The sequence below is a fragment of the Canis lupus genome, chromosome 11 (assembly GCF_003254725.2).
Source record: "Canis lupus dingo isolate Sandy chromosome 11, ASM325472v2, whole genome shotgun sequence".
NCBI lineage: Eukaryota > Metazoa > Chordata > Mammalia > Carnivora > Canidae > Canis > Canis lupus.
In genome coordinates, this window is record NC_064253.1 from 32,445,548 (window position 1) to 32,472,773 (window position 27,226).

Consider the following 27,226-nt stretch of genomic DNA (forward strand, 5'->3'; position numbering starts at 1 on the left):
GACCTCTGGCCATGCATTTCCACATTCTTAGAGTGACAACTGCAGTATTTCCTTCCACTTTCTGCCTATCTAGATGGCCTACCAGAGTATCCCTTGGACCCTCACTCACCAAAGCAGCAAATAAAGTGGCAAATGTTGAACATATTCATAGAATTAAAAACTAGCAAGAGAAATAAGATTCATAAAATAAAAATATACATTGGGCTGTTTCCATAATTTGATTATTGTAGATAACGCTGCTATAAACCTTGAGGGGCATGTATCTTTTTGAATTAGTAGTTTTTTGTATTCTTCGGGTAAATACTTAGGGCAATTGCTGGATCACAGGGTAGTTCTATTTTTAACTTTTTGAGGAAAATCCATACTGTTTTCCAGAGTGGCTGTACCAGTGTACAATCCTTCCAGCTGCGCAGGAGGGTTCCCCTCTCCCTACATCCTTGCTAACACTTGCTGCTTCTTGGGCTGTTGATTTCAGCCATTCTGACAGGTGTAAAGTTATATCTCATTGTGGTTTTGATTTGTGTTTCCCTGATGATGAGTGATGTCGAGCATCTTTTCATGTGTCTGTTGACCATCTGTAGGTCTTCTTTGGAAAAATAGAACCCACAACAATTTTCAACTTCATTTTCTCTCTAAATCTTTTTCATATATTTTTTTAAATTTGAGAATAGTTGACACATAGTGTTACATTATTTTCAGGTGTACAACATAGTGATGCAACAAATTTATTGTATGATATGCTCTTCTCACAATGTAATTCATACAACTCAACATCAACAAAACTTCTGATTAAAGAATGGGCAGAGAATAAAACCAAATGATTCTAATGCTCACTGAAGTTTCCTAACTGCTATCCTAGATTTATTATGGGGATAGAATTTGAAACTTCACAGATTTCCTACCTGATGGTGAGAGGAGAGGATCAGAGAGCATCTGAACAGATGAAAGCCCTTGAGTCACCACTATTCTGGCTTTTTTCCTGAAGGGAAATAATCAAGATTACAAAAAAAGCACGTGGGGGTGGAGGACCTGCTGGTGGGGGGAGCCCTGAAAGCGCAGACCTGCTCTGATGCTTGGCTGCTGTGGTCGCACAGTGAGGTTGGCCGGTGTGACTGCCCCCAAATCAGCGTCTCTCATTTTGGTTCAGAGTGCAGGTGGGTGTTCACAGCAGGAATGCCTGCAGGGATGTCCCAAAGGCTCAGCTCCCAAGGGGAGCAGAAAATCCCAGAAGATGCCCACTGTGAGGAGCACCGGGAACCACTGCTTCTGTTCTGTGATGATGACCAAATCCTGCTCTGCGCCCAGGGCTTCTGCTCCGAGGAGCACGAGAATCACATGGTGTACGGAGTACAGGAGGCTGCTGACCATTACAGGAAATTATTCCAGGGGATATTGAACACATTGAAGGAGAAACTTGAAGTAGCGAAACGCCTATTGGCTGACGAGCAAGAAAGAATGGCGATGATTGGGGGGGAGAAGAGCAGGATTTTAAAGAGATGAATGAGTCTGAATATTGAGTCTGAATAAGGTTCCAGTTGATGGTTGAAGAGGAGATGAAGGTCCAGAGCTGGCAAGGGTGCGGATTCAGCCCCAGCAGGAGGGAGGACAGTCAGAATCAGCTGATGGAGTTTGCCACTGAGCTGAAGGCGAAGTCCCAGGAAATGCTACGGAGACTGAATGATTTGGGGAAAGAGAACATGAATAAACTGAAGGAGAGTGAAGTCAGGCTTTCTGAACAGATCTGCAGCCTCCAAAGGATCACTGCAGAGCTAGAGAAGAAGTGTGGGGAATACACCCCAGCGTTGCTCCAGGAGCGAGTCACTACTGCTCCAGTGTCTGGAGCCTGCTCGAATCACAGACCTGAATTTATGCCAACTGACAGGAATGAGTGGAATGCTCCAGGTTCTCCACAGAGCTGTCACTTTGGATCCTAAAACAGCTCATCCCTGTCTGGTCTTATCTGGGGATCTGAGAAGTATACGTCTCAGAAACGTCCAGCAGAACGTGCCTGATGGCCTGGGGAGGATTGTCTTCGGGGCCACCGTGTTGGGTGTGGAGAGCTTCACTTCAGGGAGACACTACTGGGAGGTGGATGTGGAAGAGGCAACCAAGTGGCAGTTGGGGATATCTGAAGACTATGGCAGCGGATACAATGACCTACCCACCGCTGCCAGAGATAGTCTTACTCATAGTTTCAATGATGGGAACTGATTATACATTCTGGGTCTTTCCCCCTCTGAAAAAGGTCTCTTTGAGAGGAGAGCAGATGCACAAAGTTGGAGTCTTCCTAGACTGCAAGTATGGGCAGTTATCCTTCTATGATGTGACAGATGGATCCCTCATTTATAATTTCTCTTCTGTTACCTTCTGGGGAGCTGTCAGACCCATATTTTCTCTTTGTGTCCCAACTGGAGGCACAAATTCTGACTCACTCAGCATTTGCTCTCCTCATGTTGCATCTTGTGATGTTACTGTTAGCCCACGGTCTTCCTCGGCATGAAATCTAAGACCACTAGGAGCCAGGAAGTGAAGAGCTTGACTTTGTAAAAGAATCTATATAAAGTAATCCAATACAAGTTTCTAAGACTTGAAAAAATAAATAAATAAAAAATAAAAATAAAAAGTGGGCAGAGGACCTGAATAGAGTTGTGTTTTGTTTTGTTTTGTTTCATATCTTCTTCTCTCCCTTTCTTTGGCTCTGCTTTTCTCAGCATTGGCTTTAAGCTTAGGCAGGTTCACCACTCACAGAGATCCACATAGTCACCAGCAGTCCAAGAGTCTCTTCCTTCCAATCTAGCATAGTTGTAGATGCACTTGGTGTCCTGCCTGCATTCCCTCAGTCCTCATGGTCCCACACATGCCAGTGGTTTCCTATCTCACACATCACAATCTCTTGCCTAGAAGCTTTCTGTGGCTGTTGAAACAGAGGAAGCTGGAAGAGTGAAGGATTTAATGTCTACTGGAGCAGCCCTCAGCTTTGAGGTATATTCCACACTATCATCCAGAAATCCCCATGAGACTGAACTCCAGTTTCCCAAAACAGTAATCTCATTAGCATACTCTCAACTGATTTCTTGTCCTTCTCTGCTCTTCCCATAGCAGTGCTTCTTTGGATCACTTCTCAAATAAATTACTTTCCCTCAAATCCTTGCCCACGAGTCTGCTGCTGTGGGAATCCAACCTAACACAAGCAGCCTCAAAAGAAGATAGATACTTTCTCTAGATACTAGAGAAAGACATTAAGTCTTAAGTACTCTGAGGCCAGGTTCAAGTCATATGCCCCTCCTTTTGCTAAGGAAAGAATCAATATGTGTATTTCTTACTTAAACCAATGTGTCTATTATACAAGGAATAATAGATGTTGGGCTGGCAAAATGTGATATTTCCACATGAATTTGGGATATTTCATAAGCGAAAAACAATTGTATAAGGCAGAGAATAAGGAAAATCTATTTCTGGCTTCCAAAGGACATCAACAAAATTACTATTTAACTACTCACACCCTCCACAATTGTTTAGAGTAACATCCTGGTTTCCAAATAATTTTAAATTCTAGAGTAACATTCTAAAATCTTAATAAGTCCTAGTAATCCAGTAATAATTATAATCTATTTTAGACTATTAATTTGATGTAATATCCTGATATTTAATTAAGTACCTTTGGAACATGAGCTAATGAGTTTATTGACTATAAGAAATAAAATTTTATTTATTATTATTGCTTTTAAAAAAAAGAAATATATCAGACTGCAATGAAAATCAGAAACACTGAAAAAGACACTGATAAATTGGATATATAGATTATGGCAGATTTTTTTGGTAGATTTGTGAACAAGCTACACTTAGCCAACTTTTTTATATCAACTAAATTGGAAAACACTAGAAGTATTCTACATCTATTATGAACCCAATGTAAATATAGAAACACAACAAGATTGTTTTCTTTCTCTTTCCATTTTTTGTTTGTTTTTGGATTTTTTTGTTTTTGTTTTGTTTTTTGCTTTTGAAGTGTGAGTCAAATCTGTAAACTCTGAGGCTTATCTTGATTTAAATACCATTAAATCTTGATGTAAAACCCATTCATGGGGTTCATTCTGAAGTCAGACACAGAAGTACAAGGGCATAATTACCAGGATTATTTGTACACTAAAGGTTATACTTGCTGACTGGAGGATATAGAGAGTAGAATAACTTTTCTAGGACACATATGATATATCAGAAATAAGCTACATAGTATAGAAATCAAATCAGGAGGTGGAGGCCATGGTGGATAATAAGCACTATCATCTGAAGCAGAAATTCTTTCTTAATAACATCACGATACATTTGTTAGCTAATGAAGAGAAGCCAGCAGTCTTTGGATAGCACTGGGATAACAGTAAATTCAAGGTCAGCTCTGAAAGCTTAGAAACTATTTTATTAAAGAATTCATGGAAAAATACAGATAATGCAATTCATATTCATCATTAGGATAAGGGATTGGCTCTCCTGACACTAAATATATAAATAAGTTCTGTATCCAAAAATGTGACATGTGGGGCACCTGAGTGGCTCAATTGTTTAAGCATCTTCTTGATTTTAGTTCAGGTCATTATCTTAGGATCATGAGATTGAGCCCCATGTCAGGCTCCGTGCCTGGGTTTGGAGCTTGATTAAGATTCTTTCTCTTCCTCTCCTTCTGCTCCTCATCCTCACTATACCCCTAGCCCCTTGTTCTCTCTCTCTCTCTCTCTTTCTCAAAAAAAAAAAAAAAAAAAAAAGCGACATGTGCTTTATATTTACAATTTCATGGCTTCTGACCAGAATATAAATTCAGCAGAGCTAAAGAGGTATCATTATCCAACTTAAAATACAAAACAAACAACATAAACAAAGCCCCCTCAGTTTTAGGAGGAAAATATAATCCACTTATACCACAGAATGTCTAGCAGCCCTCTGATTAAATGTTCTTAAAAGGGGGAGTGCACAAAAATCTTATAATAATGAAACAAAAATGGAAATTATGCTAAAGGTAGTGCTTTTCCTACTTTAATTTATTTGCTTTTCCTACTTTAATTTCTCTAGGTTCGTAGGTAACATTTTCATGGCCCTAAGTAACCCTTGCTACTTCAATTTCCGAAATATTTCGTGTTTTAACATCATTTAGGGATGAGATACTGTTAATTTTTAACTTGAGAGTTTTTGGTAGTAAATATATCAAAAATTGGTAAAATCTTATATTTAATAACACTTTATTTACAGAATTAAAACAGTTTTAAAGTTTTAAAAACCTAAGAGATAAGTAAGTGTTCTCCCAGAGACCTGCAGGAGGAAGATCAGATAGAAGCCCAGGATAGAAGTGACCAAAAAGTGGTTTTAAGGAATTTCAAGTTCTTTGTTGACCTTCCACATGTATTCTATGTTATCACTTGATTGGCCCTAAAGACTACTAAAAAAGATGAGAGCAACAAGCCAAAAAATGAGAAAAAAAGGACAAAGAATGTTAGTTGTATAGAGAAGCACACTTATCTTCACTTCCTGAAAAGGTTTGGAAAACCCCAGCTACAGTGCTCTGTTTGATTGAAAGTGCCCTGGAAAGAAAATACCCAAGTTGTGACCTTGCGCAAGTAATATCACCTAGCTGATCCTCATCTATAAAATCAGAGAGTTGGAAAAGGAAGTCTAAAAAGTTATTTTTCAACTGTAAAATGCTCTGTGTGACCCTCCATGAACAGAATTCCTTTTTTTTTTATAGGCTACAGGGAATTTAAAATAAAACGAACATACTTCATGAAACTATTTAATGTGATGAATCATTCAGTGTAAGCCATTTTGGGAAAATGTGCTTGATGCTCTTTGTCCTCTGAAGAAATGAACAGTACCTTAGCTTTGCTCGAGGGTGGTTTTAAAGGATAATAGATGTGAATATGATCAAACATGACACCACTATGCTGTGTAATGCATCCTAGCCTCCCCTCCAACAATGCTGAACTTCAGAAATAGCTAGAAAGGAAGAGAATTTTCTGGATGTTTAAGGTAGCAAATAAAATGGAGATTCAGAAAGTCAGGCTTTTGTTTGAGCTTTGGCACTGAAGAGAAGCTTAAAATAATTTAATCATCTCTTTATGTCAGTGATTTTTTTCCACATGCAAACTATGATGTTTGGGTCCCTCTGCTTCTATGTTTCAGACATGTTAAGGAGACTGGAAAGACAATCAGTGAAAGGCCTTGAGCTACAGCAAAACAGAAGTACACAGACATAATGCTGTTTGTAATCATCATTATGCTGCTATTTAGTTTTACTGAGTGACTCCATTTGACTCATAAACTCAACATTCTAGCAGTAAAAACAAATGTATTTCCTTGGAAATGTATTTCATGTATCTTTAAAGAAGGCAAGATTGCCTGTTGGACAACATTTTCAGAAGGTGCAATTTCATGTGATTTTCATGTTTTTTAAGTTGGAAAGCTACTTAAAGTTATGTTTTCTAATTGTCTTCTAACACTCAAACTTTCTTTCAATTAAATCTTTTACACAGCAGTAAACATACTTTTATTTGCAGGTTTCGACAAGGGTGATAAAAGCAGAAAAGAGAAATGATGATCAGTAAAAAATTGTGTATCAGTTCGAGGATCAACTCTTAACATATTGTCAGTTAATTTATGCAATGTAGCTAAGATTATTTTTCCTTCAGATTTAAATTATGCAACTTAATTTTTTGTCTTACAGGAAATTTTGAGAGCCAAAACCTATGTTACATTTTATTTTATATTCAGAACAGTCAACTAAAGCTTAAATATTGTGGCTGTGTATGAAATATGTTGGCAATAATAATAGCAGCTTCTTATTTGCCCTTATTTAAGTAGAAGACTTTCTATTATTATTTGACAGGGACTTGCATTAACTAATTTTCAAAAAGCCCTCTTGAATCAATACTATCGTTATTTCATTTTAAATTTTAGGAAATTAAGTCACAGAAAGGAGGAGGAACTAATTTGAGCCTTATAGCTCCTGAAGGCACAACTGAAATTTGAATTATACAGTCTGGCTCCAGAGCCTACCCACTTACTACAATTATACATACAGTTCCTACACCAAGGGATTCTACTGATATTCGGGGTTCTGCTGGATATAAACAGTGATTTTATCACTGCGATCATCATTATATATTCACATAGAATGTCACATAGCTCTGAATTAGGGTGGGGAATTGGAAAACAAAAATTGGATGAGAACTGGTAGACACAACTTTAGTTGTGGCATTTCTCTTGACTTAATGTTTGATCTACAACGAGTCCTTAGGCTACAATTTTTTCATGGATAAAATAAATAAATAAATAAATATAACTGCCGGGATATGGGATTGATAAAGCTTCCCCCAAAATGATTAAATGCAGATTCTATAATTATAAGGTGCTTAATTTTTCTAAAAATAAAAGATATGATTTTATCCAATTTTTTAGGGAAATAAGTCCCATTGCTATAAAAAATGTCTAAATGTACATTGCATATTCCACTGACTTGATTTGGATTTTTGATGAAGACTAGATTTGTTTTTAAGGAAAAAAGCAAAACATCAGAATACCCATCATAAAAGGATATATGTGAGCAATACAAAAAAGCAATGAATCATTGCTTTTTGTGTTCATACTTTGAACTCAATATATTTTTCATTGAAAAAAAGAAAAACACCTTTATAGGAGGAATGGAAAATGTTACAATTATATAATAAATACACTCTGATATGGTTATAACTTAATCAAGACAAGGGAAGAGGCTTTTTCCTAACTTAGTAAAGCTAAAATCACTTGAACAAGACACGTAAGTATCATGTTTACTTAACTAATAGGCTTGACTACATAACATGCTTCAATTTCGAAGTGGTAGGTGTGGCCATAGCAGAGGGTGAAAATTACTAGAGACTCTGATACACTGGTCCAACACTGTTGAGAGAATAAGCACCAACTCACAAGTAGCGGCACAAGGTAAGAATTATTGGATATTAGATGTATTATAAATGTTTAGGTTTTATTATTTTTGTACTATTTTTAGTACACAATGTTGAAAGAAACAACATGAGAGTACACAGGTGAACTGAATGACAAGGAAAACATGCATACTGTAGAAAAATGTTTGGAGAGAAAAGATCGGACTCTCTAAAGTTGTTTAATGGCATCCCTCTGATAGTGATCATCGGGGGTAAGGAAGCATCATCCTGGGATCTGTTATCTTCTGGCATATCTTCTGTGGTCAATTATTTATTACCTCGTATGTTAAGGAAAGGAAAAAGGTGAAAGGAGTCTCCAGGTATGCATGAGGCAATAGTCTTCAATTTAGATAAATTATATTAATAAAGTTTATCAAAGCATTCAAGTTTTCTAGTGACACCATCATACCTATATGACAAAGCAGTGAGATATACAGTATCCAGAAAAGGGGCCTGAATGTTATTATGTTCTTTGAGGCATAGGTGGCAAATGACACATTTATTAAAAAGAAATTTGCCTTCCTATAAATCCCATGTATCTCAAAACACTTTCATAGACTTTATGGACTGACTAGGAAATAACCAAGGGAAATAGATATCAATATCCCAATTTTTCAGAAGAAGAAACTAAGGCTCAAATAAATTGCAAATTATAGAATATCATTTAACTCTACAACAGAGCTAAGATTTTAACCAAAGTGTTTCGTTTTGAAATTTAAATCCTTTTTTCTATCCCAATATAATAGTAAAAATCAATGGATCTGATAAAACTCCCCAATGATATAAAAATATCTTGAGGAGTAGGCTCAGTAATTAATTAGCTAATTAATTTATTTTTGTTGAGTAGAAGAGTTATTTCATGGAAAGAAATAGCAACACCAAGAGGTGTTAAATTGGATCAGCTGAAGTTTGTATTTTCATGCCAATTTTTCCAGTTTTATTGAAAAAAAAATTGACATACATCACTCCATAAGTTTAAGAAGTAGAGCATGATGGTTTGATTTGCATATATTATGAAATGATTACCACACTAGTTCAGCTAACAATCAGGAAATTCAGTTTATCTTGTCACTCATTAGGAAAAAAAAATAGTCACAGATGTGGTAATAAAACAATTCTGTAGCATGTAGAAAATTAAAATTGTTCCTTTAAAATATAAAAATATCTGGCTTGCAAATTTAATCTGAGATAGACATCTTAAAACCATAAGTCTATCCCAGTGTTTAACTTTTCATAGTGGATCAAGATATGCTGGGATCCACTATAGCTATTTGTTAGCTTTACAACTGTGCATTACAATTCTATTGTTGCTTTGGCTGAAAGAGATTCTGTTGCTAGGAAAACTTCCAGACTTGGTAAAGAAAGATTTTAATTGATGATATAATTATTTCTTCTTTGCTGTAGGCCATATGTTACAACAGAAAGAATTTTTATTTGAGACAAAAAGACCTGGAATTGAATTTCTATTCATCCATCAACCATCTGCATGATATTAATCAAGCTACAGCAATGGACCTCTCTAATGGTCAATCAACAATTTCATAAGACTCCTTCATCCTTACCTATTGCCAAGTTCCTCTGAGCCCTGCCTGCCTGCCTGCCAAGATCCCTTCTTATCTTCTTTGCTTGATCCATCACCAATTTTCCCCTTTGGACCTATGGGTGTATATAATCCTGAGTTATGGCCATTCTCAGCCATACTGATGCCAATTAAGCCTCAAGTGACAATGCTGTGGGGCTGGAATTCTGGACTCTGATCATCTATCTGGGTACCTTCACCATTATTCTGTCAATACTGCAAAACTTAGACATCCTATCTCTTCATCTCATTTTAACTCCTCTCTTTTTCTCAGTGAACATGGAATACAGACTCATGTTTCATCAGGGCCCTTGGCTGTTAGTTTTGGCATCTCCTATGCTGCTCTATTTCATCTTGGTCAGGCAATGGCTCAAAAAACACACTTCAAAAACCTTAATTATTTTTGATAAGGAGATCTTTTACAGATTCAACCTTTTCTCTTTGAAATTTTGAAATTTGTCCTTGAAGAAAACTAATATTCACACACTTCTCGTTAAACAAATATAGATTTCAGGAATACATAAATGCACTTGCTTTATTATATGTACTATTAATATATCTCTCAGAAACATTCTTGCGAATGTTGTAAATATCCTGTTTGTCCTTTTAGGAGGTATATTTTTCACAATTCTCCACCAGTCCAAGAGGCTGAATTCTGTGGATTTCGTCAGGCTACCAGTCTTCCTTTTAGTTTGTTTGGCCAATGAAAGCCTTTCCTGGCAGGAAACCAGTGTGGGAGAGTCTAGAGAGAGTGAGGGATTTGTGCCCGATTTTTATAATGTAGAAGATAGGCTTATAATAGCTCTGAGGAGGTCACGAAAACCCCTGTCTCCTTTCCCCTCCTAGTCTTTGCTAGTCCCTTCTTGGCTTTCTTAGTCCTACATACCCTTTAGTAAATGGTACCTTCATTAAATTCTCTATTTTCCTTTTGTACACGCCATCTGTTTTTCATAGGACCCTGACTGATATAGTCTCCCAGCACCAAGTTTAACTAAACAGCATCTACTGCAAGTGTTCAGCTACCTTTTTAGAAATAATTGGTCCCTAAACAGAAAGGGAAGAAGGAACTAGTAGAAATAGTTTACAACCCTTCTGTCAGGATTTAAAAATGCAATTTCTCATTTAAAACAGTCATACCCTATAGATATATAAAGATACATAAAGTAGTCAAGTTTAATAGAACATTTTATATACTTTAATAATGTTTAAGACTTAATTCTATGAAAGAATATTTGAGATAAAATAAAATGAATGAGTGATAATTTTTTTCCTTTCTTATTCAGTTTCTTTTACACTCAGATTTTTTTTTTTTTAAAATTCAAGTCTGGGAAATTCCCTGCTCAAAAATCAAGTCTGTAATTATGATCTTGGGAGCCTAATGGTTTTAGGCTTCCCTTTCTCTGTGCCCCCTTTGAAGCTGCAAATCATCATTTGCACAGGCTTTCTATTTTTCGTATATAATGATAAATAGCACATGGTATTTCTGAGTAATCAGGCAAGTGGTCATGTTAGATTTTCATAAAAGACATAATAGACATTTGTGCTTTTGCTTGTATAATCTGCAAGAAAGGACTTTCTTTTTTTCCCCCTGAATACTACAGTAATCATCTAGAGAACTTTTTCCTACCATCCAATACAAAGTTTCAACTTCAGAGATATTCTCATTTTGCTTTTTCACAGGATTTATAAGACTAATCAATAACATTTGCTTTAGTAATTGTGCTTCTTCAAGACTGGTTTTCCCTTCTTTCTGAGCATACCACTAGCCCATCTGTCCCAGGCTCTTGTGATCAGTTATGGTGATTTGACAGAAATCCAGCTCACTCTCAGGGTAAATGATAGGTGTCATTCCTAAAACCAGCCTATGAAACCCTCCAAACATGCAGTCCTCATGCTCATTCCTTACTCTGAATCATATGCAGATTACCAACGAGTGACTACGGAAATCACTGTGAAAGATAGCAGGAAGATCATCAGTATATGTGACTGAATAGAGGAGAGTTTCTCCTGTCTGCCTGGAGTTGCCCTTTATTGTTAACTGAGCAGGGAAAATGCTTATGTTTAGCCAATATACATTATGGGTCTGTTACAAAGATTAGCCTATCCTAACTGACACAAGTAATAAGACCAAATTAATTCTTTCTCACTGATGGTTTAAAATTATTTTCTTATTTGTGTAGTGAATTTCCTTGGTCCTGTATTTTCCTCTAAATGCTACATGGAAACTTAAAAAAAATAAGCTTATTTCATAAACACATATAATAACAATTTAAAGAGCCCAATGAGATCCATACATTCTGCTAGGCTCTTGGGATGAGCAAAAACAGATATATTCCTTGCCTCATAAATCTTGCTGACTAGTGAAGAAGACAGACGTTAATCAAATAATAGCAAAAATAAATTAATATTTATGAGAGAACTATTTTGAAGGAAAAGGTAATATGAGACACCTGGCTTGGTATGAGAAAATGAGAAATCATTTTTGAGAAAATGAATGAAATCAGTAGAAAGAGTAGAAAACCAAGTAAACAAAGGTATAGATTTATTGTATCCCAAGAAGTAGAAGCCCTATGTCCAAAGATGCTATGGATGAAGGGAACATACCAATGCAAAGACTTGGTAAGAAGTCATTGTACCTGGAGCAGAGCCCACTATGGGATGTGAGGTAAGGCTAGGCAAGTAGATAGGAGTCAAGTATATGCAAGACTCCATTGTCAACATTTTCCTTTTCCGTTCACATTATCCATGGGAACCCAGGTTCCACATATTCAGAGAACTGACTTTGTCAATACCACCAATCAGTGATCAACACTGACTTCCCTTACTATTGAATGTTCCCTCCTAAGAGTTACTTCTTCTTCCATTGGAAACTTTAGTGCCTCACTTTCTTCATTCATCTCTACTCTAACATTGTGGCAGATTGTATTGCCACAAACATTGCTACCAACAATTCCACTTCAGTTCTTCTAGAGCTTTACTGCTTCTACCCTGTCAAAAAGTAAAGTCTCTTTCCTTGAAATAAGGTGAGCAGTTTAGCTACCTCAAGAAGCAGAATATAGCAGAAGCAATGCTACTTCACTTTCAAGGCAGTAGCATTATGATGTGAGAGGCCACACAGAGAGGCCATATTTTATTGTTCCAGTTAAAAGCCCAAGCTAAGGTCTCAGATAGAAGTTATCATCAACCACTAGATATGTGAAGGATCAAGCCTATAGATGAGTGTAGCCTTGAGATTTCAAGTTGCTCTAATTGATGAATGAAACAAAGATATTTCTGCTGAGCTCTGTCCAAATTGCAAATTTACAAGCAAAATACATGTTGTCGTTATTTTATTCTTCTAAGTTTTAGGGTAACTTGTTGCACAGCAATAGGTAATCAGAACAGATATTCTGATCCTTTGTTTTTATTAAGTGATTTTCTTCAGGGTAAAATTTAGTAAAGTGTGTGGGGTGTTTTTGTTTTTTCCCAAATCAGTCTTCTGTGGTTCAAATTACCACTATCAGTTTCTAACTATGTAAAAGAATACAAATTACTACACGTCATTTTATTCATCCACAAAATATGCCCTGGTGTTAATCTAGTGATTAAATAATACAATTCATGCTGAGCATTATAGCACCAGACATATAATAAATGGGCAATAAATGTGTTATTTTTATTTAACTCTGATACTTTGGAGTTGTCTATCATACCAGTAATTATACCAGTAATTCTATTAACTTTTGGTTTGGTATATTCTTCTCAGCATTCTTAACTATTTCCTACTGCTTCAATAATCCCTTTCAAGTGATATTTGATTTTCTTTGGCTTAAGTAGGTTTTTAGGCTACAACTAAAATCAGTTGCCCTCTATAATTTTTCAGAGTTGTCTCATATATTGCAGTATTTACTCTTTCTTTCTTCAGCATATCTTTTTAATGCAGAGTCTTAAAAAAGATTCAGGATGCTAGGTATTTTAAATAAAAAGTATGAAAGTCATCTCACATTTAGATGACTTCTTATAAAAATATGAAACAATGAAAACTGAAGGAGAATAAAAAGGTAATTTGAGGAAAATATAATTTTGTATAAAATTTGTTAAGGTGAAGAGTATCTTTTTCCAGATGAAGTAAAACTTGGAGAGGTATAAAGGCAAAAATACAGTTACCTCTATTTAGCATGGTTAAAAAAATCATTTTAACTTTTGTTTGTTTTTAAACCCTCAACGATTGTGTTATATACTTCTGGTTTTATCTACTAACCTACTTGAAGTGTGTGTCTGAAAAGAAATATTTACTTTTTCTTAAAAATTAGAAATTATAACTTTTAACATTCATAACTCTTTAAATCAGTGATTTCAGTAGGCACACTCCATGCTAGCGACCATGAGTGAGTGGTCTTGCAAAGTTGATATGTTGGAAGTAATTTTTAATAGGACAACGAATCCTCCAGAAGAGTAATGCAATAAGACTCTGTCTTTGAAATTTCCCATACTTCACCTTGTCAAATGTAGTTTAAGGCTAATAAAGGCTAACATTATGGAACAACTGCTATGTGCCTGGCACTATTCTAAGCTATTTAGCTGATTTAATTGCATTAATTTTCAAAGCAACACATTGGTACTATTATCATTTCAATTTTTAGATGGTTCAAAGGTACAGAAAGGTTAATCATCTTGTTTAAGAAGCCTACCTAGATATTTGATCATACCTAAGAAGGTGTGTGTTGAGAGCTAGAATTCGAAAGAGGACTGTCTGCCTCCAGAATCCTGCTTGTAATCATTGTGCCATGTGATGGACAAGTGGATTCTGGAGCATAAAGTCCAATCTCTTAAGCATGGCAATCAAAATCTTTCATGACATGGCCCATTTTGTTGCCTACCTATTCCTTCCTTCCCTTCTCTCCATACCAATTAGGCTTCAACTAGAAAAGTGATTATTTTGCAAGAACACTTTGCATTTCCATCCCCCTGTCTTTTTAAAACCGCTTACAATTGGTATACATTTCTTCTTCCTTTTAGTTTGTCAAAATCCTAACAATTATTGTCAGGTCAGTTAAATGATGTCTTTTCCATGGAGATTTACCTGAGCCAGCCCTATTTATGAGCCAAAAAAGAATCCTTTCTCTCTCTTTCCTCAAAAAAGAGCCTTGTTAGCTCTCATGCGTTCATTTAATAGGTTATATCCTAAGCTTCCTGAGAGTAGAAAATGTTGTGTCTTCTTTTTTTGTTCCCCCAAAATGACTGGCATAAAACCTTGAATAAAATCAATATTCACAAACTGCTGGTTTAAGCTAAATTAGGTTCATTATTTCATGGCCCTTTACAACATAGCAAACATTCTAAATAATTATGAAGAATCACTATATATAGAAACCTGATGAAGAACCTTTTATATTAACATGTTTTGATGTTCTAGGTATCTCGAATCTGTGCTAGATAAAGTAGCTGACTCTGAAATTATTTTATGTGGTAAAGTATGAGTGACAGAAATATCTCCAATTATCCAATTGTATTATCAAAGATGACTCAAAGGCCAAGTCAAAGTAGTCGGGAAGCTGAATGTTGTAATATTATTTGATTAATCTAAAATGATCTTGACATTAAGCTGTGATAATCCAATCAGAAAGACAAGATTTTGTGTTTTGTGCCATGAAATTATTCAATTATTTTTCTCCAGTCTTCATAATTAACTATATGCAAACAAATGCATTTTTTAAAAATAGAAATGTCACAATATATCTACTAAAAATATAATAAATGTTCATCTGCCCAATAAAACATTTCCATTTTATGTCCTCTACACTACAGGTTAATTCATCCCTATGGCAAATATGTCACAATAAAATGACATTTCCTCACTTGGAATTTGAATTATCTTAACATTTAATTTTATGGAAGTACAGAATTTTTCTTAGTGGTCATCAGTCTTGTTAATTCATTTTTAAAAATTTTTTTATTGTATGAACAATTTAATCAGACCATCATGTTCAATTTGTTCAGTATGCTCAATTCTCTCTTTCTATATCTATCTCAAACTTGATGAACTTTTATGGTTAAAATGTTTATCCATAATTCAATTAAAGATTTTTGGTTTATCTGATTTAATACACAGTGGGCAAGAAAGCACCTAATTCAACAGGTACCAAAAATATCTCCTGCTGAATTGACGAGAGCCACCATGGTAACACTTACAGAAACCGATTGCGTTACAATCAAGAGAAACATTCCTAAGGGCAAGAAAATATTGTGGCTCAAACCTCTACTAGTGGTGGAGTGTTTGATCATGTGGGCTTTTAGGGAGTTGTATAAACCAGGTGGAACACCAGAGAGTGCTTAAGTTTAAGTGCCACTACAAGAAGGATATTAACCATATGAATTTTCTTTTCAATAGAATTACCCTGCTGTGCATAACCACATATTTCAATCACTTTGAGGTGTTAGCCAATCAGTTCAAGCAAGAATGTCTTCTTAAGGGAGCTTAATCAGACTTCACAGGAAATCTTTTTTGGCCATTATTTCACCAAAGAATATTTCTACAATCTATTTTTCTCTTCTCAGGCATGCCGTGGAGATTGGCCTCTTTAGACAGGCTTCTGTATATACTGAAAGCCTGAAATTTAATATCTTTGGCTTTATGGTGCACAAAGAGAAGCCCATGAGAACATAACTGCAGAGCTTCCAAAAAAGGGCTAGTGCATATATATTCATGTAAGAGAAAACTCCAAGCTGCCCCATACTTGCAAACTTTTCCTAAATGCTGTTTTCCTATTTATACTTCTTCCCACTTTGATACTGATCAAAGCCATCCATTGTGGCTCTTAGCTTGCTTGTCATCACTTTGTTCTTACCTGGATAGTTATCGCTGATTTCAGCTGTTTTCCCAAAGTGCCTATGACATTGTAAGGGGCTTTATTTTTTAATTTTTTAAAGATTTTATTTATTTATTCATGAGAGAAACAGAGAGAGGCAGAGACATAAGCAGAGGGAGAAGCAGGCTCCCTGCAGGGAAACTGGATGTAGGACTCGATCTCAGGACCCTGGGATCATGACCTGAGCCGAAGGCAGATGACCAACCACTGAGCCACCCAGGTGCCCCTCCATGGAGCTTTATAAACCTACTGAGTTGTTTTATATTTTGACTGCAGACCCAATTTCTGGTGGTTAGACATCAAAATGCTTAAAAAATTCTAAATAAGAATGAAGCTTATAATCAATATATATGTTTAATGGTACAACATTTGAATTTCTCTTTCTGGAAAAAGACAACTAACAGTTGTCTGTCTTAATATTTAAGACAACTAACAGTTGACAGAAATATGTCATTTCTACCTGGAAGCTGAAAGATTGACTCAGGTCTGCCTCAGCAAACAACGTAAAAGGTTGAACTCCTTTGGTTTTGGATTTGTAATACCTATTTTGTGCCTGTGTAAGCATGCATGCATGCACACAGACACACGTTAACAGTGGGGATTGTACGTCCATAAATTAACTAGATTTTCCTTTACATATTGCCAACCAAATGATTTTAATATATTCTTTGGACTCTCTTGGGGGATCAATTTAGTACAAACATTAAAATAAATAGTACTTTGTAAATGTACTCTAAGTGAGATTTCCAGGCATCTATGAAAGTTCTTGATTAACTTATGCGCTGTTCCCACTCAATGTAAACACAGCCTGTGGCTGTGTACATTTCATAGATCATTTGCACTACTCAATAACATCTGAAGAATATTAATCAAGCTAAAATAAGAGATAGGAAACTAAAGAAATTCAATATAAACATGTAGTGGAGTGAACTTTCTGACCTCTCTTAGCTGAACAGAGTTAAATCTATTACTTAGAATTGAGCAACAAATACACAGGAAGGATTTGTCACAGGGTTATCAGATTTCATAACAATCAGTGACAATGATGGGACCTTGTCGTGAACTTGAGAGCTAAGTTTAAAATTAAGATGAAATGCCCTAGATTAGGCATTAGATAAAGCTGCCTGTTATATTATTAATTTTAATTAGATTCTTTACCTCCTATGCTCTTTGATCTGATCTAAGTAATTAAGCCCATTTTACTTTCTTATTGGATTAAGTGCATGCCTTGCTAACTCCAAAGATAAGAAAATGTATAGGGTCTAAATATATACTGCTTTGTGGTGGGTATTCTGCATATAGAATGGTGCTCTGGGAGTAAGAATACATTTTGAAATTTGACTATGGCACCAGTGTTGATCTGTCCAGGAGAATATAAAGCAAGATTTCTTACATTGATGTAACGTATCCTGCTGTCTTTACTTTGTAAAGCAGAGGCTTTTGGAATCCAGAAGGAAGAGATTTTCTACTGTAAAGAATTTGGATGATGCCAGGATATAGAGAGGGATAGACAAAATGTTCCCAACTTAAAGAGCAATGTCCCTGTGTCAAGATAAGACTAGACTCTGATAGACTATGTTGATGAGTCAGATTTATGATTTGATGGTGCAGTTTTATCTTGAACCTACTGTGAGACTGTTGGAAACATTGAATTTAATGTTGAAAATGAGTTTTGAGGTTGACAGGAAAATAGCTTAATTTAATTGAGCACTTCTTATATTCAAGGCATGGTGATAAGCATTTTAATATATAAATCTTAATACTCCTCCTTTGGATTAAATATTTCAATTTCATTCATTTTATAGAAAGTTGTAAAGAAAACTGAGGCATAAAGACAATATGACCTGACTCCGCTGTTGCCATAGATCAGGTGTTAGCTTTGAATCAAAGTGTGTGTAACTCCAAAGTTTATGTATGGTTCAATCACTGCTTCTCTATAACAATTCTAGTTTAATCATGACTTTTGGGAACCTCTCTCCGACTCCATTTTCTTACTCATAATGTGGAGACTGAAATGCCTACAAGTGTTAGTGGTACTGTATAGATTTGAATTATTCATATTTTTAAGTGTAATTAGTGTGACATCATCAGGGAACACAATAGGCTACTCAATATATTGCTCCTTTCTCCTGAAACCACAGATAAATGGAGGAATTATTTGGGGTTTGAATACCATAATAGCCTTTAAGCAACACATTGATAGCTTCTGAGTTGATCTTGCTTCCCTCTTACTGTTCCATAAGTTTATTTCCACCTACCAGCCAGAATTATCCAAATGAAATGTAAGTGAAGTCATGCTGATGCTTTCTGGGAACCTACAATGGCTTTCCACTTGACACAAAATATAATTCAAAGTTTTCTTCAGAGTTGACAAGGTTTTCCATAACTTGACTGCACAACTTGTGTGACTTCATGTCGTATCACTTACCTGCTTCCCACACTGATTCAACCAACCAGATAGGCCTCTGGTGTTTCCTCAAATACTGCAAACATTCTCAGTCCAGAGCCCATGTAGTTACTATTTTTTCTTCCCCATACGTATGCATATGTTACTCCTCTTAATTCATGTCTCAGCTCAAATATGACTTTCTCTAGGATGGGTTCCCCAACTATCCTATACAAAATAATATGATAGCACAAACACTCCACCAACACTACTCTTTTCACGATTTACCCTTTAGTCTGTTGAATTTTTATTCATAGCATGTATTATATGACTGTTGGTTTATTCACTTTTTTATCTATATTTTTTTATTGCTTTACTTTTACAGAAACAAATTTCATGAGAGGAAGAGAAGGACTGGATTTGCTTTGTTCACCACAGTGTCTCCAGAGCAGAAAGAATGTCTGGAAGACTATATAATTCAATTTAAAAAATAATGAATAGTGAATGAATGAATGAATGAATGAACAGACATAAACTAATGCCCATTACATTAAAAGTACTATTTTAGGCATTTTGAAAGAAGTCTGGTTTTATACACATCTTTTCCAAAGACCTTTTTTAACCTTCTTCTAATATGCCACAAAATCTATAAACACTTGAGCCATCACACTAATATATTACGAAAAAGGAAATATTCTGGTTTATCCAGCTTCAAAATTTTGAAGGACGTTTTACTTTAACAAATACAAATTATAACAAATAATATTATTAATTAAATGAAGAAATCACTAAATATATTTAAAGTTAATAGCTACATGTATTTAAATCTACTGGTATTTATTTTCATTGCTAATCAGGAGTGTATATCCTACCAAGATGTACATGAGATATTTTAGCACTTCTACAGTGTTATAGTCTGCTGTGGTAAGTTACCTGGATATGAGAAATGAGGCTTATTTATTAATTTTTTGAGGTTTATTTATAGTACAACTATAAATAGCAGAACAACAGCCTTTCTAAATACAAGAAATTGTGCCATGGCTTACTACAATAGTTTCATATTAATCTTCAATGAGACTATGGTGTAAAACACTTGGTAAAATTTCAAGTGGCTTAATATGTAAACTACAACTTGATTATAGAGGTAATTCAAAGTATATATGATTTTTCTTTCTTAAGATTTATTTATTTTAGAGAAGAAAGAGAGTGTGAGTGAGTTGCGGGGAGAGAGGGAGATGGAGAAAGAGAACTCTCAAGCAGACTCACTGCTGAGCTCAGAGCCTGACACAGGGCTCAGTCCCAGGACTCTGAGATCATGACCTAAGCCAAGATCAAGAGTCAGATGGACACTCAACAGACTGAGCCACCCTGAGGTATACATGATTTTTCAAATGAAGTTATGAATTATTGAATTTTTCATTTAAAATATTATTACTTTGCCACATGGCTTTACAAACTCATGTTATAAATGAAAACAACATTTTTCATCTGATATATGATAAAGATTTTCCATAGATGATTATAAAAATAACAAACATACCATGCTGGAAAAACTGGATGAGAATTAGCTATATTTTTAAATAATAGATTTATTTAATGAATTGGAAAACTGGAGGCTTGCTAGATCATAACATGAAGAAAAAAATAATTTGTGCATTACAGAACACCTGTCTGTAAGTTTACTTTATAATTATGTTCTTTTATGCAAAATGTGAATAATATTTCTTTTGAGCTAGACAGAATTCAGAATTAATTAAAATGGCAACCCCAGGAAAAGACATTTAACACACTTTAACATTTAACACATTATTATAGATTTTAATCTATCCCATCTTACCTAAAATAGGACATGCACATGTCTATCACACATGAGTATGAGAGGATCAAGTCAGGATGTTTATGCTTTGAGACCAATAATGATACAGCACCCTGAGTTTGGTTAGCAGTTTGAATTTCTCTGTCTACTCAGCATTCTGCTTTTCTATTGCTAATGTTAATTACCTCGATTGGTTGAAATATGTGCTTTTTTTTGTTCTATGAAAATTCCATCTTTTGTTGATTGATGTCCTTGTGTCCTTAGAGTTCCCAAATTTATTTGCTGACTAAACACTTCTTCACAATTTTTATTGCCAAGTATAAGAAATGTTTCTTACCTCCAGAAATTTTAGATACTTGATTTTAATTTATTTTTTAATTTTTTTAAATTTTATTTATTTATTCATGATAGTCACAGAGAGAGAGAGAAAGAGAGAGGCCAAGAGAGAAGCAGGCTCCATGCAGGGAGCCCGACGTGGGATTCGATCCCGGGTCTCCAGGATCGCACCCTGGGCCAAAGGCAGGTGCTAAACCCCTGCGCCACCCAGGAATCCCTTGATTTTAATTTAAATAGAATTCAAATAAGTAAATAAAATTAAATAAAATTAAGAAATTTATTATTATCTGAGATTTAATACTATTATTTCTTAATGTCCTAGCCTTCATAAAGAAGACAAAAATATCTAATGAAATGTTAGAGAATATCTAACAAAAAGTTTCAGATTGTTAAGGATCTCAACAGGGATAGTCAGTATTACTGCATGAGATTTCTCCCTCTAGATTTAAGTCTGTACCTCAACATAATACCATATATGACCCACAACTAATATTATATTCAATAGTAAACGGTTGAAAATTGTCCTGTTAAGATCAGGAACACTACAAGGGTACCCACTATCACCACTTCTTTTCAACATAGTACTAGAAGTCCTAGACAGAGTGATTAGTCAAGAAAAAGGAACAAAAGGCATCCAAATTGGAAAAGAAGAATAAAATTCTCTGTTTGCTGATGATATAACCTTGCATATGGAAAATCCCAGAGTCCACCAAAAAGTCTGCTGGAACTAATGGGCAAATATAGTTTTAACACTATTCCATCATATGTATATATGATATATATTGAATATATATATTCTCTAAAAAGAAGAAATCCCGGCCATTTGTGATATCATGGATGGACCTGGATGGTATGCTAAGTGAAAGAGCCAAATAAAGACAAATACTGTATAATCTCACTTACTTTAATCACTTTTTTTAGATGAAATCTAAAAAGTATCAAACTCAGAAACAGAGAATAGATCGGTGGTTGCCAGGGCTTTAAAAAGTGGAAGATATGTTGGTCAAAAGTAACAAATTTTCAGTTTTAAGAGAAATGATTTCCAGAGATCTAATGTATAGCATGGTGACTATATTATATTGCATACTTGAAAGTTGCTATGACAGCAGAACTTTACTGCTCTCACCATAGCAACAGCAAAGGGCAATTATGTGAGGTAAAGGCTATGTTAACCTTATTGTGATAAATATTTTACAATATATATATGTATCAAATCATCACATTGTACACCTTAAATTTACACAATATTATATGTCATCTATCTTAATAAAGCTGGGGAAAAAAGGATAAAAGTTGAAGACTATCACACCATTCTATTTTAAGTCAGCAATGTAGCAGAGCAAGCATTTGCCAAATCCATGTTAGCTAAATTGGTACCCATTTAAAATTAAAGAGGGAACTCTGCACATTTATTTTCTTTCTTTTTTTTTTTTTTAAAGATTTTATTTTATTTACTCATGAGATACACAGAGAGAGAGAGGCAGAGACACAGGCAGAGGGAGAAGCAGGCTCCCTGCAGGGAGCCCGACGTGAGACTCGATCACACCCCTGGCTGAAGGCGGTGCTAAACCGCTGCACCACCGGGGCTGGGGCTGCCCTGCACATTTACTTTCTTTCTTTCTTTTTTTTTTTTTTTTCTCATTTATTTATGATAGTCACACAGAGAGAGAGAGAGAGGCAGAGACATAGGCAGAGGGAGAAGCAGGCTCCATGCACCGGGAGCCTGACGTGGGATTCGATCCCGGGTCTCCAGGATCGCGCCCTGGGCCAAAGGCAGGCGCCAAACCGCTGCGCCACCCAGGGATCCCACACATTTACTTTCAATTTTGTATTACCATTGAGTATATGAACAATAATTATTTTGAGTAAATTGAAATTTTAATGAATTAAATGTTTTAATGAATTAAATGTTTTATTTAGGATAAATGTTTTAATACATTTTATGGAGATGTGTAAGTCTTTTAATACCATTATTTATATTGTATTCAATGTTTGATTGTCCTTTGGACAGTGAGCATGGTCTTTAAAATAGGCACGTTATGAAAGAGAAGTGGCAGCTCCTGCTTAGGAAATGCTAGGAAGACTCTGAACAAATATATTTCCTAATCAAAAGAAAACTGAGTAAAAGGAAAATGCCCTTCTTTAATAGTCAGAAGTTACCTACTTTTATTAGGAAAAAGATCCACATTCAAAACTATCCAACTCCATTATTCTTTCTTCTCACACTAAGAGAAAGGGAAGATACGTAATGGAGTTCACACTCCTAGAAAGGGGATTTTCCCTAGACTGAGATGAAAATTCATCATAAAATGAAATATACAGAGTTTGTATGTAGGTGACAAAATAAGAATATTGGCAGCAAGATTTTATTTAGCAATTTAAGTCTTTTTAGCTAACTATATAAGATATGAGCATAAAGAAATGTGATTGGTTAAAAAAAATGGGTAGCAAAAAGTAATAAAAAGCATCCAAACCAATAAGGAAGAAATAAATAACACTTTCACTATTTGCAGATGACATGATATTCTATATAGTAGAACACCTTAAATACCACCGAAAACTGCCAAAACTGCCAAACAATTCAACAAAATTGTAGCATACAGAATCAGTATCTGTTGTATTTCTTATACATCAGTAATGAAGCAGCAGAAATAGAAATTAAGGAATCAATCTGATGTATAATTGCACCAAAAACAATGAGATACCTAGGAATAAACCTAACCAAAGAGGTGAAATACTTGTACTCTGAAAACTATAAAACACTGGTGAAAGAAATTGACAACACAGAGAAATGGAAAGATATTCATTGTTCATGGATTAAAAAAACAAATATTGTTTTTTTTAAACAAATATTGTTAAAATGCTTGTACTACCTAAAGCAATCTACGCATTTAATGCAGTCTGTATCAAAATACCATCAATATTTTTAGCTGAGCTAGAACAAACAATCCTAAAATTTGTATGGACCACAAAAGACAAAAAAAAGCATAAAAACCCCACGTGCACACACACACAAACAAACAAAACGGGAGGTAAGGATCTAAGTGGACCACTGTCCTGTTTCAAAGAATCCAGTGGCTATTGTTCCCTTTCATAGGGTCACTAAAAATTGCACACAGAATATAATCTTTTTTCCACTGCTCTGAAATATTTTAGCTTCAACTGTCAGAGGGAGTTAAAAATGTTAGCGTGTAATATAATAGAAAGAGCTTGTGATCTGAAGTTAGTCATAGGGATTCTGATGCCAGTTCTACCCCTTGCAAAGTATGTTATATTGAGCAACTAACATGAGCCTCACATTCAGGAATCCTACTTTGCAGTAGAAAGGATGATATGATAAAAACACATAATTACCTGATACCTACTCAATAGTCCATATCTATCCTCTTTTCTCTTTTTCCTCATAATAAATCCAACTGCCAAATTCTTAATTAGTACGGTCATGCTTTTCAAATTTGTTTCTCACTAATTCATATGTCCCACTTTTATGCATAACCTATCCTTTAATCAAATTTAACTCCTTAAATATGCTTCTAGTAATCTTTCCTGTCTTTTATTCATGTAGTGTGTTCTAATAAAATACGCTCCCCTAAAACTCAGTTTAATCTATCACAATTTTACCCATCATTCAGTGTTCAGGCAGGAAGTATCATTGAAGGAATCCCCTACCTCCAGATGGATGTGAGTGTTTCCTTTATGTTATAATATAACCAGATATCTACTTCCTTGGACACTTTTTCACAACATAGAGGACATTTACAGCATTTTTTTTTGTTCGGGGTTTTTTTTTTTTTTTGTTGTTGTTGTTGTTGTTTTAGTTTGAGGGTAGGAACAATAGCTAGTTTATCTTGAAATCTTCCAAAGTAGATACCCCTACTTAGTATTCAAAAAAGGTGTTTGGGGTAACTGTCTGTGAAATAAGAACTACCAAATTGTTCTGCATTCCATCTAAAATTTGTAATACAAACAGACTCTCAAGAAGCTCCACAGTCTGAAGAATCTTAGTCTTCTCTTTTCTACTTAAACAAGAAAATAAGTTGTTCTGTGCTATTATTCTGTTTGTTTCAAAAAGTTGTTTGCTTCTTCAATTTAATATTACAACAAAAAGCCCATCTCCACATTATTACATATTCTTTGTAGATATTACAGATTCTTTGTAGATAGAATATTACATATTCTTTTAATGCCTCTAAGAGAGGCTGTAACCATCCTCCAAATTTGGGGTATTTAGAATTGTTTCTTATTAAGTTAATTTTTTGTTATCTTTTGCTTCCTTTCCTTTTACTGAGTTTGCTTTTTGCATTGATCTTAACTGTATGAATTGAATCAATTTCATTTAATTCATTAGAGTATTGCCTCTTCCATATTTTGTTCTGTGTCCTAAAGGCTTATACCAGATGTTTCCTAACTTAGGAATTCTGCTCTTCAGCAACTGAATCCTGAGGCAGAACATTATTCATAATGAGTCCATGCATGCAGCTCAGATCACCTAGTGTGAGTCCCAGCTTCACCATATCTTGGCTTTATCACTTTGGCTGCTGTACTTCTCAGTGCTTCTGCCTTCTTGGCCTATAAAGCAAGGGTGATAATAGTAGCTTCCTTAAGGTGGGGGATCAATTAGCAAATGTATATAAATCACAAATCTGTGAAATGAATATATAATATATGTAACAATATATCAGGAGCCCCCAGTGGCCTGCTATAGAATTAATATTCTTGACTGTGTCTTGGTCAATATTTTTGATTAATGATTGGCTGAAGACATTAATATGCTAATGACATCTGGAAATAATATGAACAAAGGTGTTCAGGCTCCATGAGCAGTATGGGGGAGTTAGATAATCTGAAAAGATTTATGAACCTTGAAAAGTCAGGTTATGAGCATGCTTATAGCCTTGGAATCTAGGATTTAAAGGTTTAATGGATTTTCATCTTTATAATGATTAAATGAATAATAAAAAAAACCTTCCTTTTTTAAAAAAATTATTTATTTATTAGAGACGCAGAGAGAGAGGCAGAGACATAGGCAGAGGGAGAAGCAGGCTTCCTGCAAGGAGTCCAATGGGGGACCCAATCCCAGATCCTGGGACCACACCCTGAGCCAAAGGCAGATGCTCAACCACCGAGCCACCCAAGCATCCCAAACTGTGTCTTAATATATCAATTATACTTCAATAAAAAAGGAAACCATGTCTTTTTTAAAATGATATATAACTGACATGCAATATTACATTAGTTTCAGGTGTACAACATAGTGATTCAACATTTGTATATGTTATGAAATGATCATCATAATAAGTCTGGTTACCATCTGTCTCCATATATACTATTAATTGACTGTATTTCCTATGCTGTACATTATATACCCATAACTTATTTATTTTATACCTGGAAGATTTTACTTCTTGATATCCTTCACCCATTTTGCCCCCCTCACTCTCCTCCCCCCTAGTGAGCACCGTTCTTTGCATCTATGAATTTGTATTTTGTTTTTTTGTTTGTTTTAGATTCCAAGTAAAAATGAAATCCTTTGATATTTGTCTTTCTGTCTGACCCATTTCACTTAGCAAGATACACTCAAGATCCATTCATGTTGTTGCAAATGGCAAGATTTCATCCTTTTTCAGCGTTTGAGTTGTATTCCCTTGTGTATATAGCACATCTTCTTTATCCACTCATCTATGGTTGAGCACCTAGATTGTTTCTATAATTTGGCTATTGTAAACAATGCTGTAATAAACCTAGGGGAGCATATATCTTTCTTAGTTAATGTTTGTTGTTTGTTTTTTTCCAGATAGATACCCAGTAGTAAAACTACACAGTAATTCTATTTTTATTTTTTTGAGAAATCTTTATGCTGTTTTCTATAGTGGCTACACCAATTTACAAGCCCCTAATAGTGCACAAGAGTTCCTTTTTCTCCATGTCCTGGTCAACATTTGTTTTTTCTTGTCTTTTTGATAACAGCCAGCCTAACAGATATAGGTGTTGTATTATTGTTGTCTTGATTTGCATTTCCCTGATGATTAGTAATGTTGAGCATCTTTTCATAATATTGGCCATGAGTATATCTTCTAGGAAAAATGTCTATTCAACTCCTCTGCCCATTTTTTAATTGAATTATTTTGGGATTTTTGTTGTTGTTGTTCTTGCCATTGAGTTGTATGAGTTCTTTCTATATATTTTGGATATATTATTTGTAAATATCTTCTCCCATTCGCCTTTTGGGATGCCTGGGTGCTCAGCTGAGCATCTGCCTTCAGTTCAGGGTGTGATCCTGGAGTTCTGGGATTA

General features: G+C 35.1%; 1 pseudogene; it reads left to right on the forward strand.

The window, feature by feature from the left end:
- Nucleotides 1-1,185: 1,185 nt before the first annotated feature.
- Nucleotides 1,186-2,500, forward strand: LOC112650371 (probable E3 ubiquitin-protein ligase TRIML2; annotated as a pseudogene).
- Nucleotides 2,501-27,226: the final 24,726 nt, after the last annotated feature.